This window comes from Bubalus kerabau, chromosome 10, assembly GCF_029407905.1.
Source record: "Bubalus kerabau isolate K-KA32 ecotype Philippines breed swamp buffalo chromosome 10, PCC_UOA_SB_1v2, whole genome shotgun sequence".
In the NCBI taxonomy this organism is placed as follows: Eukaryota; Metazoa; Chordata; class Mammalia; order Artiodactyla; family Bovidae; genus Bubalus; species Bubalus kerabau.
The window spans coordinates 38,897,189-38,908,464 of NC_073633.1; positions in this window are offsets into that span (position 1 = coordinate 38,897,189).

Below are 11,276 nucleotides of genomic sequence, written 5' to 3' on the forward strand. Positions count from 1 at the left end.
CTGGTCACCAGTTTTTTTAATTTATCTTTTTGTAGAAGTGTACTTGATTTACAGTGTTGTGGTTCTTTTGCTGTGCAGCAAAGTGACTCAGTTATACACATGCTCTTTTCCATTGTGGCTTATTCCAGGATATTGAATACAGTTCCCTGTGCTATACGGTAGGACCTGTTGTCTATCCATCCTATATTCAATAGTTTGCATCTGCTGATCCCCAGATCCCAGTCCTTCCCTCTCCAATCCCCACCCCCCTTGGCAACCACGGTCTGTTTTCTATGTTGTTGAGTCTGCTTCTGTTTTGTGGATAAGTTCACTTGTGCCATATTTTAGGTTCCACATATAAGTGATATCATATTGTATTTTTCTTTCTGATTTACTTTGCTTAGTATGAAAGTCTCTAGTTACATCCATGTTACTGCAAATGGCATTATTTTGTTCTTTTTAAGGGCTGAATAGTATTCCATTGTGTTATGTACCACATCCTCTTTATCTGTTCGTATGTCATTGGACATTCAGGTTATTTCCATATCTTGGCTATTGTGAATAGTGCTGCTGTGAGCATAGAGGGGCATATATCTTTTTGAATTATAGTTTTGTCTGGATATATGCCCAGAAGTGGAATTGCTGGATCATGTGGCAGCTCTGTTTTTAGTTTTTTTAGGAACCTCCATATTGTTTTCTATAGCAGCTGCACCAGTTTACATTCCCACAAACAGTGTAAGAGGATTCCTTTTTTTCCCACACACGCTCCAGCATTTGTTATTTGTGGACTTTTTAATGATGGCCATTCTGATTGGCATGAGGTGGTACCTCATTGTTGTTTTGATGTGCGTTTCTCTAATAATTAGCAATGTTGAGCATCTTTTCCTGTGCCTGTTGGCTGCCTGTATGTCTTCTTTGGAGAAATGTCTGCTAAGGTCTCCTGCCCATTTTTCAACTGGGTTGTTTATTTTTGTTGTTGTTGTTATTGAGTTGTATAAGCTGTTTGTATATTTTGGAAGTTAAGCCCTTTTGGTCACTTTGCTTGCAAATATTTTCTCCCATTCCATAGGTTGTCTTTTTATTTTGTTCATTGTTTCCTTTGCTGTGCAAAAACTTGTACATTTGATTAGGTCCCTTTTATTTTTGTTTTCATTTCTAGTGCCTTGGAAGACTGACTTAAGAAAACATTGGTATGTTTTATGTCAGAGAATGTTTAACCTATGATCTCTTTCTTCTAGAAGTTTTATGGTATCTTCTTATATTTAAGTCTTTAAGCAATTTTGAGCTTATTTTTGTGTGTGATGTGAAGGTGTCTTCTAACTCCATTGATTTACCTGCAGCAGTCCAACTTCTCCAGTACCAATGATGAAGAGACTGTCTTTTTCCCATTTTATAGTCTTGACTCCCTTGTTGAAGATTAATTTATTGTAGGTGTGTTGGTTTACTTCCAGGCTCTATTCTGTTCCATTGATCCATATGTTTGTTTTTGTGCTGATACCATACTGTTTTTATTACCGTAGCCTTGAGATATTATCTGAAGTCTGAGAGAGTTTCACCTCCTGCTTTTTCCTCAGGATTACTTTGGCAATTCTGGGTCTTTTATGATTCCATATACATTTTTTGGATTATTTGTTCAAGTTCTGTGGAAAACGTCATGGGTTGTTTGATAGGGACAGTGTTAAATCTGTAGATTGCTTTGAGTAGTATTGCCATTTTAACAATTTTAATTCTTTCAGTACCAAGAGCATGGGATATATTTTCTAGTCACCACTTTTAAAGATTTTGAGTTTGTGCCCCTATATTTATCACTTGATTTTTACTTATTTTGGGACCATTTTTCTTAGGTTTTGAGGGATAGAATTTAATATTTAGCTTCACCCTATCACCCTATTCCAGAAGGCTTTATTATCCCTCAGGCTTTGAGCAGGGGTAGGAGGAATGAACTAGTCAACTGATTATTTCTCAGTATCTCAATAAGACCTTACCAGTTCTATATTAACATCAATGCCAAGAAGTAGTGATAATAGCAATTAAGATAAAATGAAAGATTGTGGAATCTGTTAGTGTTCTTATCCAATCAAAAGTGATTTCCAAGGGCAAGGACAGAGCAAAATTTAACTTCCCAAGATGGATGCTAATTAGTTGCAAAATAGACTCGTCTACCACACTTCACATACTTAGGCTCATCCTATTCCTTTTTTTTTTAAATCATGGTAAAATAGACATAACCATAAAATAAAATTTACCATCCTAACCATTTAAAAGGGTATAATTCAGTGACATTAAGTCCATTCACACTGTTCTGCAATCATCAGCACCATCCATCTCTTTCCATCTTGCAAAACTGAAACTCTGTACTCATTCAAGAATACTTACCCATTCTCCTTCACCTCTAGCCTCTGGAAACCTTATTCTACTTTCTGTTTGTATGAATTTTTCTACTCTAGGTACCTCATGTGAATGAAATTAGACAGTAATTGTCCTTTTGGTGGATGGTTTATTTCACCTAGCATAATGTCCTCAAGATCATCAATGTTACAGCATATGTCAGAGTTCCCTTCCTTTTAAGGTGTATGTATACCATATTTTGTTTATTCATCTGTCAGTGGACACTTGGGGCTGCTTCCACCATCTGGCTTTTGTGAATAATGCAGCTATAAACATTGATGTACAAATATCTTTTCAAGATTCTGTTTATAATTTTTTTATGTATATCCAGAAATAGAATGGCTAGATCACATGGTAATTTCTAGTTTTAATTTCTTAAGGAATTACCATACTATTTTAATCAGTTTATTTCTCTCAACTTAAGATGAAATCTCTAGACTTTCCTGGTGGCCCAGTGGATAAGATTCTGCACTTTGATGGTCGGGGGCAAAGGTTCGATTGCTGGTCAGAGAACTAAGATCCCACAGACTGTGTGGCATGGCCACAAAAGAAGAAGAAGAAGAAAAGAAAAAAAGAAATCTCATGCCAGGGAGCAGTCCACCCTGAATTGAAGTTTACTTTTGAAGGACTGTCGAAAACAAAGTCTAGAAGCTGGTAATTTAATGGTAGCTCCAAGTTGGAAAAACTGTATTGTAGTTGCAACCAATTTGGCAAAGCAAAAGGGAAATAGAGAATATGAAACAAATAATGACAATGGATCTGGATATAATTACTCTTTCCCTATTTGGAGCTGTGCTGTGGATAAAGCTCACTATTTTCTATTGCAGGTGTCCCTGAAGAGGTTCTGGGTGATTAGCACTTGGCAGAGGCTAGTATGTTCTTTTCAGAGAAACACTGCCATGGGAGTGAGATGAAAACAGTTCAGAGTCTGTTCATCATGGTTTGGTATCCTGTGGATTTCACTGGAATGAATCACTAAATTGGGCTTCCAGAATGCTACCCTGAGAAAAGTGGGCCAAGCTCCCTTTAAATTAAAAGCAAGGGTCTGGAATACATCTTGTGTTTCTGCCAGGCAGAGGGCTGTCTGTGGAGTGGTTGAATCTGCAAGATGGTGGGCTTTCTTCCCACAGCTGCTAGGGGACTTTTCTGGGAAATGAGAGAACATATTTGTCACTTTTCATAGGCAAGGTTAGGCCTGAGGTTGCTTGTTTTCAGGTTCTAGACTTAGTTTTTACTGATAAAATTTAACTTCCAGCTTTAGAAATTGGGGCTAGGGGTGGGGAAGAATGCTTTTAGAGGTTTATATTTTAAAAAAGAAAGGAGAAGGCACATCAAGCATCTTAGACATCAAATGGCTCTTATAAAACTATATTCTGATGGGTTAACTATAAATGATCCCAAAACATGTGGATTAAATTTTCCAAGAACCACATACAGATTTAAAAATCAGAAGGGAAGAGATCTTGGCAATTTTAGTTTGGGACCTTCCCAGATTCCCAGTGCTTTCCTGTTCTTGGTGCCTGGTGGGTTTCTAGAATCACACTCATTTTGGGTTTTTTGTTTTTGTTTTTGTTTTTTGTGATGGTGACTCACAGGATGGTTGACTGAATAGCCATCTGAGAAATGAGGCGTTGCCAGGGGCTAAATTGAGCAATTCAGACTGAAAACTGTCCTCGAACTCTGAGCATTCAAGTTGTCTCTCTGTATCCCCAGATTCACCAATGACTCAGCCGTTCCCATCCTCTTTACCACTTGGCACATCAATGTAAAGAACACCAGTCATTCTGCCACTTATCCTCACCTCCCCACTCAAAATTGGCACCTTTGTAGGAGCACACTCACCTACCTCCTGCTTCACTCATGTGAAATGGTGAAGGATATGATTGTTGTTGTTCAGTTACTAAGTCATGTCCGACTTTTTGCAACTCTGTGGATGGTAACCCACCAGGCTTCTCTGTCCATGGACTTCTCCAGGCAAGAATACTGGAGTGGAGAGCCATTTCCTTCTCCAGGGGATCTTCCTGACCCAGGGATGAAACCCCTGTTTCTTACATTGGCAGGCAGATTCTTTACCACTGAGCCACCAGGGAAGCCGAAGGATATCACACAGAGTAGAAAAAGGACACAGCCACTGGGTTCAGATCTCAGCGCCACCACTGCCTTGATCTTCTTCCTCAACTCTGCAGCCTCATTCATACCGTAATGTTGTGAGCATAAAAAGAAGGGATGTAGGTGAAGTGCCTTAAAGAGTGCTGGGCACATAGGAGGTGACTAGTAAACGGTATTAGGTTCTGGGAGGCAGTGCATGATTCCGTTTGATTTATTTTTTCTTTTTTGTCATGTCATGCCCTGCTTCCAGAGGCTTTCTTAACAACTTTTTCCCCTAGTGGTCTTGAGTTATGCTCCATTCCCCAGACCAGAGTTAGAAAATACAAGAGCACATAAAAATTGCCATGGGTGGTTTTAAAAGTGCAGGTCCCTGGTCCTGTGTCCAGGAGCTCCAGATTCTTTAGAACTGGAGTGGGAATCCATATCTCAAACAAGTTATCTCTGGTGACGCTGGAGCAGCCTCTAGACCATCCCCCCTGTAACCATGGGACACGTCTCTTGTGAGCCACACATGGGGTCATATACAATAATGGCTTAAATTCAGGGTCTCTCTGGTAATGCATTAGTCCTCAATTAATCAATAGGATGTCGATTTGAAAGCATGGTCTATGTGGAAAAGGGGCTAGCTGGCAACCCCAGAAGAGGGAATTCCTGAGCAGGTCCTGCCATAACAGTGACTACTCCCATTCATCGGGCTCTGCTCTTCATTAAATATGCTTGAATGGAGGGATTTACTCTGTGACTTTGATATAATCAATGAGAGCATTGGTTCCTAAATACTAGTCTCAGACCATCAGAATCGGCAACACTAAGGAACTTGTTAAAATGCAAATTCTTGGGCCCTTCCTCAGAACTTACTGAGTCAGAAACTGTGAGTAGCACTCACCAATCTATGTTTTAATAAACTTGGCAAGTGATTCTGATACATGTTAACATTTGAAAATCACTAATGTAGAAGGACATAATCATTATTCTTGCAAGCAAGTGTCTAACAATAACAATGAGAACACATATATAGTTTTTGGAATTGTCTGTTCCAAAATGTGTTAAAATAATATGTATTATATGTAGTGCATATATATACATGCTGGTCCATGCAGAAAAGTATTCTGGAAATGTACATGTAACTTACTATAGGGCCTCTGGGAAGATAAACTGGAAATGGGAGTGAAGAGATAGAGAACTGAACTTTTCATATTACACCTTTCTGAATTGTTTGATACATTTTCTTTAAATATGTGCATATATTATTTTTAAAACTTTAACAACCACAAAAGAAGTTAAAAAAATAGCATAAATATGTGTCTGATTTTGAGAGGGAAAAGTAATCACAAAGAAAGAAAGATAGATTTACATAACAATATAAAATTGTTATAAATCAATATACTACCAATACCAACACACACATGTAAAAGCAAAGTGTTGAAGAAAATGGATAGTCTCCTGGCAAGGCTAATCAAAGGAAAAAGAGATAGCGCAAGTTACTAACAGTAGGAACGAAAAAGAACATAATACATATAAATTAAAAAGGCAAAAGAGGATATTATAAGTCTTTTTCTGACAAATAATTTGGAATTTTAGTTGAAGTACACAAACTGCTAGAAAAACATAATTTAACAAAACTTATTTAAAAAGAATGAGACGATCTAAAAACTTATGTCTATTGAAGAAACTGAATTCATAATTATAAACATTCCCAGAGGAAAAACTACAGGCCAATATAACAGTGGATTATACCAAACATTTAATAAAGAAATATCTATTATTGATAAAGGATTAAAATGCTTATTAAATAAAGTTCTTTTAATAAAAAAGTGCTTTATTAAAAAACTAAGAAGACACAAATAGGTAACTCGTAGGAAAAAAGGAAAAAACTTAAATTACCAGTAAACTTACTAAAGTATTCTTTCTCACAAATAATTGCATTAAAAAAGTTATTTTTGTGCTCTTGAAGATGGTACAAATTGCCAAATGCTGTGAACTTTACAGAGGGGCTTCCCTGGTGGCATCTTTACTGGGAATCTGCCCGCAATGTAAGAAACCTGAGTTCAATCCCTGGGTCGAAAAGTTCCCCTGGAAAAGGGAATGGCTACCCACTTCAGAATTCTTGCCTAGGGAGTCCCGTGGGCAGAGGAGCCTGGCGGGATACAGTCCATGGGCCACAAAGAGTTGGACACGACTAAGCAACTAACATTTTCACTTTCCCTTTTACGGAAGGCAATTTGGCAATATGTAAGAAATACATTTGATTTAAAACTTCTAGGAATTTATTTAAGAAAATGAACATAGGTAAAGAGGAAATTTTTATTTATTAAAATGTCCATCTCTGTGCTGCTAGTATTAGTTTTCAGAATTTTAAATGTCCAATGATAGATTAAATAAAATAAATTTTGACATATTTGTACAGTGGCATTTTACATAGCCATCAGAAAGTAATGTCAAAGAATAGTTAGTATCTTGAAGAATGTTTGTGAAAAACAAAGAAAAAATAGGTTAGAAAATAGTATTACCTTGCTTTTCTTCCACACCTCTGCCCACCACACGCTCATAAGAAAAAAATGGAAAAAGCATATAAAATGTCCAAGTAGCTCTTCTGGATGGTAGGAGTCTAGGTGATTTTTTTCTTTTTGCTTGATAATAGTTTCCAAGTTTTATAAAATGAATACTCACTAATTATATAATAAAAATAAAAATTATTTGATAATACCCATGGGGTTAAAAAAGAAAACTTAATGCAAACCTACTGTATAGCACAGGGCGGGGGGGATAAAGGAAGATGGATCTGCTTGTAGGACATATACTAAGTTAATCTTAAAAATGCATTCCAGTATGCATTGCTGCTGCTACTGCTAAGTCATTTCAGTCATGTCTGATTCTGTGTGACCCCATAGACGGCAGCACACCAGGCTCCTCCGTCCCTGGGATTCTCCAGGCAAGAACACTGGAGTGGGTTGCCATTTCCCTCTCCAATGCGTGAAAGTGAAAAGTGAAAGTGAAGTCGCTCAGTCATGTCCAACTCTTAGCGACCCCATGGACTGCAGCCCACCAGGCTCCTCCGTCCATGGGATTTTCCAAGCAAGAGTACTGGAGTGGGGTGCCATTGCCTTCTCCGCCAGTATGCATTAGGTACAGGCAAATGCCGTTTGATTCCATTTATATGAGGTATTAATACTTCAGTTCAGATCAGTTGCTGAGTCAGTTCAGTTCAGTTCAGTCACTCAGTCGTGTCCGACTCTTTGCGACCCCATGAATCGCAGCACGCCAGGCCTCCCTGTCCATCACCAGCTCCCGGAGTTCACCCAGACTCACGTCCATCGAGTCAGTGATGCCATCCAGCCATCTCATCCTCTGTCGTCCCCTTCTCCTCCTGCCCCCAATCCCTCCCAGCATCAGAGTCATTTCCAATGAATCAACTCTTCCAATGAGGTGGCCAAAGTACTGGAGTTTCAGCTTTAGCATCATTCCTTCCAAAGAAATCCCAGGGCTGATCTCCTTCAGAATGGACTGGTTGGATCTCCTTGCAGTCCAAGGGACTCTCAAGAGTCTTCTCCAACACCACAGTTCAAAAGCATCAATTCTTCGGCACTCAGCCTTCTTCACAGTCCAACTCTCACATCCATACATGACCACAGGGAAAACCATAGCCTTGACTAGATGGACCTTTGTTGGCAAAGTAATGTCTCTGCTTTTGAATATGCTATCTAGGTTGGTCATAACTTTCCTTCCAAGGAGTAAGCATCTTTTAATTTCATGGCTGCAGTCACCATCTGCAGTGATTTTGGAGCCCCCAAAAATAAAGTCTGACACTGTTTCCACTGTTTCCCCATCTATTTCCCAGGAAGTGATGGGACCAGATACCATGATCATCATTTTCTGAATGTTGAGCTTTAAGCCAACTTTTTCACTCTCCACTTTCACGTTCATCAAGAGGCTTTTGAGTTCCTCTTCACTTTCTGCCATAAGGGTGGTGTCATCTGCATATCTGAGGTTATTGATATTTCTCCCGGCAATCTTGATTCCAGCTTGTGCTTCTTCCAGTCCAGCGTTTCTCATGATGTACTCTGCATAGAAGTTAAATAAGCAGGGTGACAATATACTCCTTTTCCTATTTGGAACCAGTCTGTTGTTCCATGTCCAGTCCTAACTGTTGCTTCCTGACCTGCATACAAATTTCTCAAGAGGCAGATCAGGTGGTCTGGTATTCCCATCTCTTTCAGAATTTTCCACAGTTTATTGTGATCCACACAGTCAAAGGCTTTGGCATAGTCAATAAAGCAGAAATAGATGTTTTTCTGGAACTCTCTTGCTTTTTCCATGATCCAGCGGATGTTGGCAATTTGATGTCTGGTTCCTCTGCCTTTTCAAAAACCAGCTTGAACATCTGGAAGGTCACAGTTCACATATTGCTGAAGCCTGGCTTGGAGAATTTTGAGCATTACTTTACTAGCGTGTGAGATGAGTGCAATTGTGCGGTAGTTTGAGCATTCTTTGGCATTGCCTTTCTTTGGGATTGGAATGAAAACTAACCTTTTCCAGTCCTGTGGCCATTGCTGAGTTTTCCAAATGTGCTGGCATATTGAGTGCAGCACTTTCACAGCATCATCTTTCAGGATTTGAAATAGCTCAACTGGAATTCCATCACCTCCACTAGCTTTGTTCGTAGTGATGCTTTCTAAGACCCACTTGACTTCACATTCCAGGATGTCTGGCTCTAGGTCAGTGATCACACCATCATGATTATCTGGGTCATGAAGATTTTTTTTGTACAGTTCTTCTGTGTATTCTTGCCACCTCTTCTTAATATCTTCTGCTTCTGTCAGGTCCATACCATTTCTGTCCTTTATTGAGCCCATCTTTGCATGAAATGTTCCTTCGGTATCTCTAATTTTCTTGAAGAGATCCCTAGTCTTTCGCATTCTGTTGTTTTCCTCTATTTCTTTGCATTGATCGCTGAAGAAGGCTTTCTTATCTCTTCCTGCTATTCTTTGGAACTCTGCATTCAGATGCTTATATCTTTCCTTTTCTCCTTTGCTTTTTGCTTCTCTTCTTTTCACAGCTATTTGTAAGGCCTCCCCAGACAGCCATTTTGCTTTTTGGCATTTCTTTTCCATGGGGATGGTCTTGATCCCTGTCTCCTGTACAATGTCACAAACCTCAGTCCATAGTTCATCAGGCACTCTATCTATCAAATCTAGGCCCTTAAATCTATTTCTCACTTCCACTGTATAATCATAAGGGATTTGATTTAGGTCATACCTGAATGATCTAGTGGTTTTCCCTACTTTCTTCAATTTAAGTCTGAATTTGGCAATAAGGAGTTCATGATCTGAGCCACAGTCAGCTCCTGGTCTTGTTTTTGCTGACTGTCGCTCAGTCATGTCCAACTCTTTGCGACCCCATGAATCGCAGCACGCCAGGCCTCCCTGTCCATCACCAACACCCGGAGTTCACCCAAACTCACATGCATCGAGTCAGTGATGCCATCCAACTATCTCATCTTCTGTCATCCCCTTATCCTGGCCCCAATCCCTCCCAGCATCAGGGTGTTTTTCAAGGAATCAACTCTTCCAATGAGGTGGCCAAAGTATTGGAGTTTCAGCCTCAGCATCAGTCCTTCATATGAATACCCAGGACTAGTCTCCTTTAGGATGTACTGGTTGGATCTCCTTGCAGTTCGAGGGACTCTCAAGAGTCTTCTCCAGCACCATAGTTCAAAAGCATCAATTCTTTGGTGCTCAACTTGCTTCACAGTCTAACTCTCACATCCATATATGACCACTGGAAAAACCATAGCTTTGATTAGATGGACCTTTCTTAGCAAAGTAATATCTCTGCTTTTGAATATGCTATCTAGGTTGGTCATAACTTTCCTTCCAAGGAGTAAGCGTCTTTTAATTTCATGGCTGCAATCACCATCTGCAGTGATTTTGGAGCCCCCCAAAATAAAGTCTGACACTGTTTCCACTGTTTCCTCATCTATTTCCCATGAAGTGATGGGACCAGATGCCATGATCTTCGTTTTCTGAATGTTGAGCTTTAAGCCAACTTTTTTACTCTCTTCTTTCACTCTCATCAAGAGGCTTTTGAGTTCCTCTTCACTTTCTGCCATAAGGGTGGTGTCATCTGCATATCTGAGGATATTGATATTTCTCCCAGCTATCTTGGTTCCAGCTTGTGCTTCTTCCAGCCCAGCGTTTCTCATGATGTACTCTGCATAGAAGTTAAATAAGCAGGGTGACAATATACAGCCTTGACGTACTCCTTTTCCTATTTGGAACCAGTCTGTTGTTCCATGTCCAGTTCTAACTGTTGCTTCCTGACCTGCATATAGGTTTCTCAAGAGGCAGGTCAGGTGGTCTGGTATTCCCATCTCTTTCAGAATTTTCCACAGTTTGTGGTGATCCACACAGTTAAAGGCTTTGGCATAGTCAATAAAGCAGAAATAGATGTTTTTTTGGAACTCTTTTGCTTTTTCGATGATCCAGGGGATGTTGGCAATTTGATGTCTGGTTCCTCTGCCTTTTCAAAAACCAGCTTGAACATCTGGAAGTACACGGTTCACATATTGCTGAAGCCTGGCTTGGAGAATTTTGAGCATTACTTTACTAGCATGTGAGATGAGTGCAATTGTGCGGTAGTTTGAGAATTCTTTGGCATTGCCTTTCTTTGGGATTAGGATGAAAACTGACCTTTTCCAGCCCTGTGGCCACTGCTGAGTTTTCCAAATTTGCTGGCATATTGAGTGTAGCACTTTCACAGCATCATCTTTCAGGATTTGGAATAGCTCAACTGGAATTCCA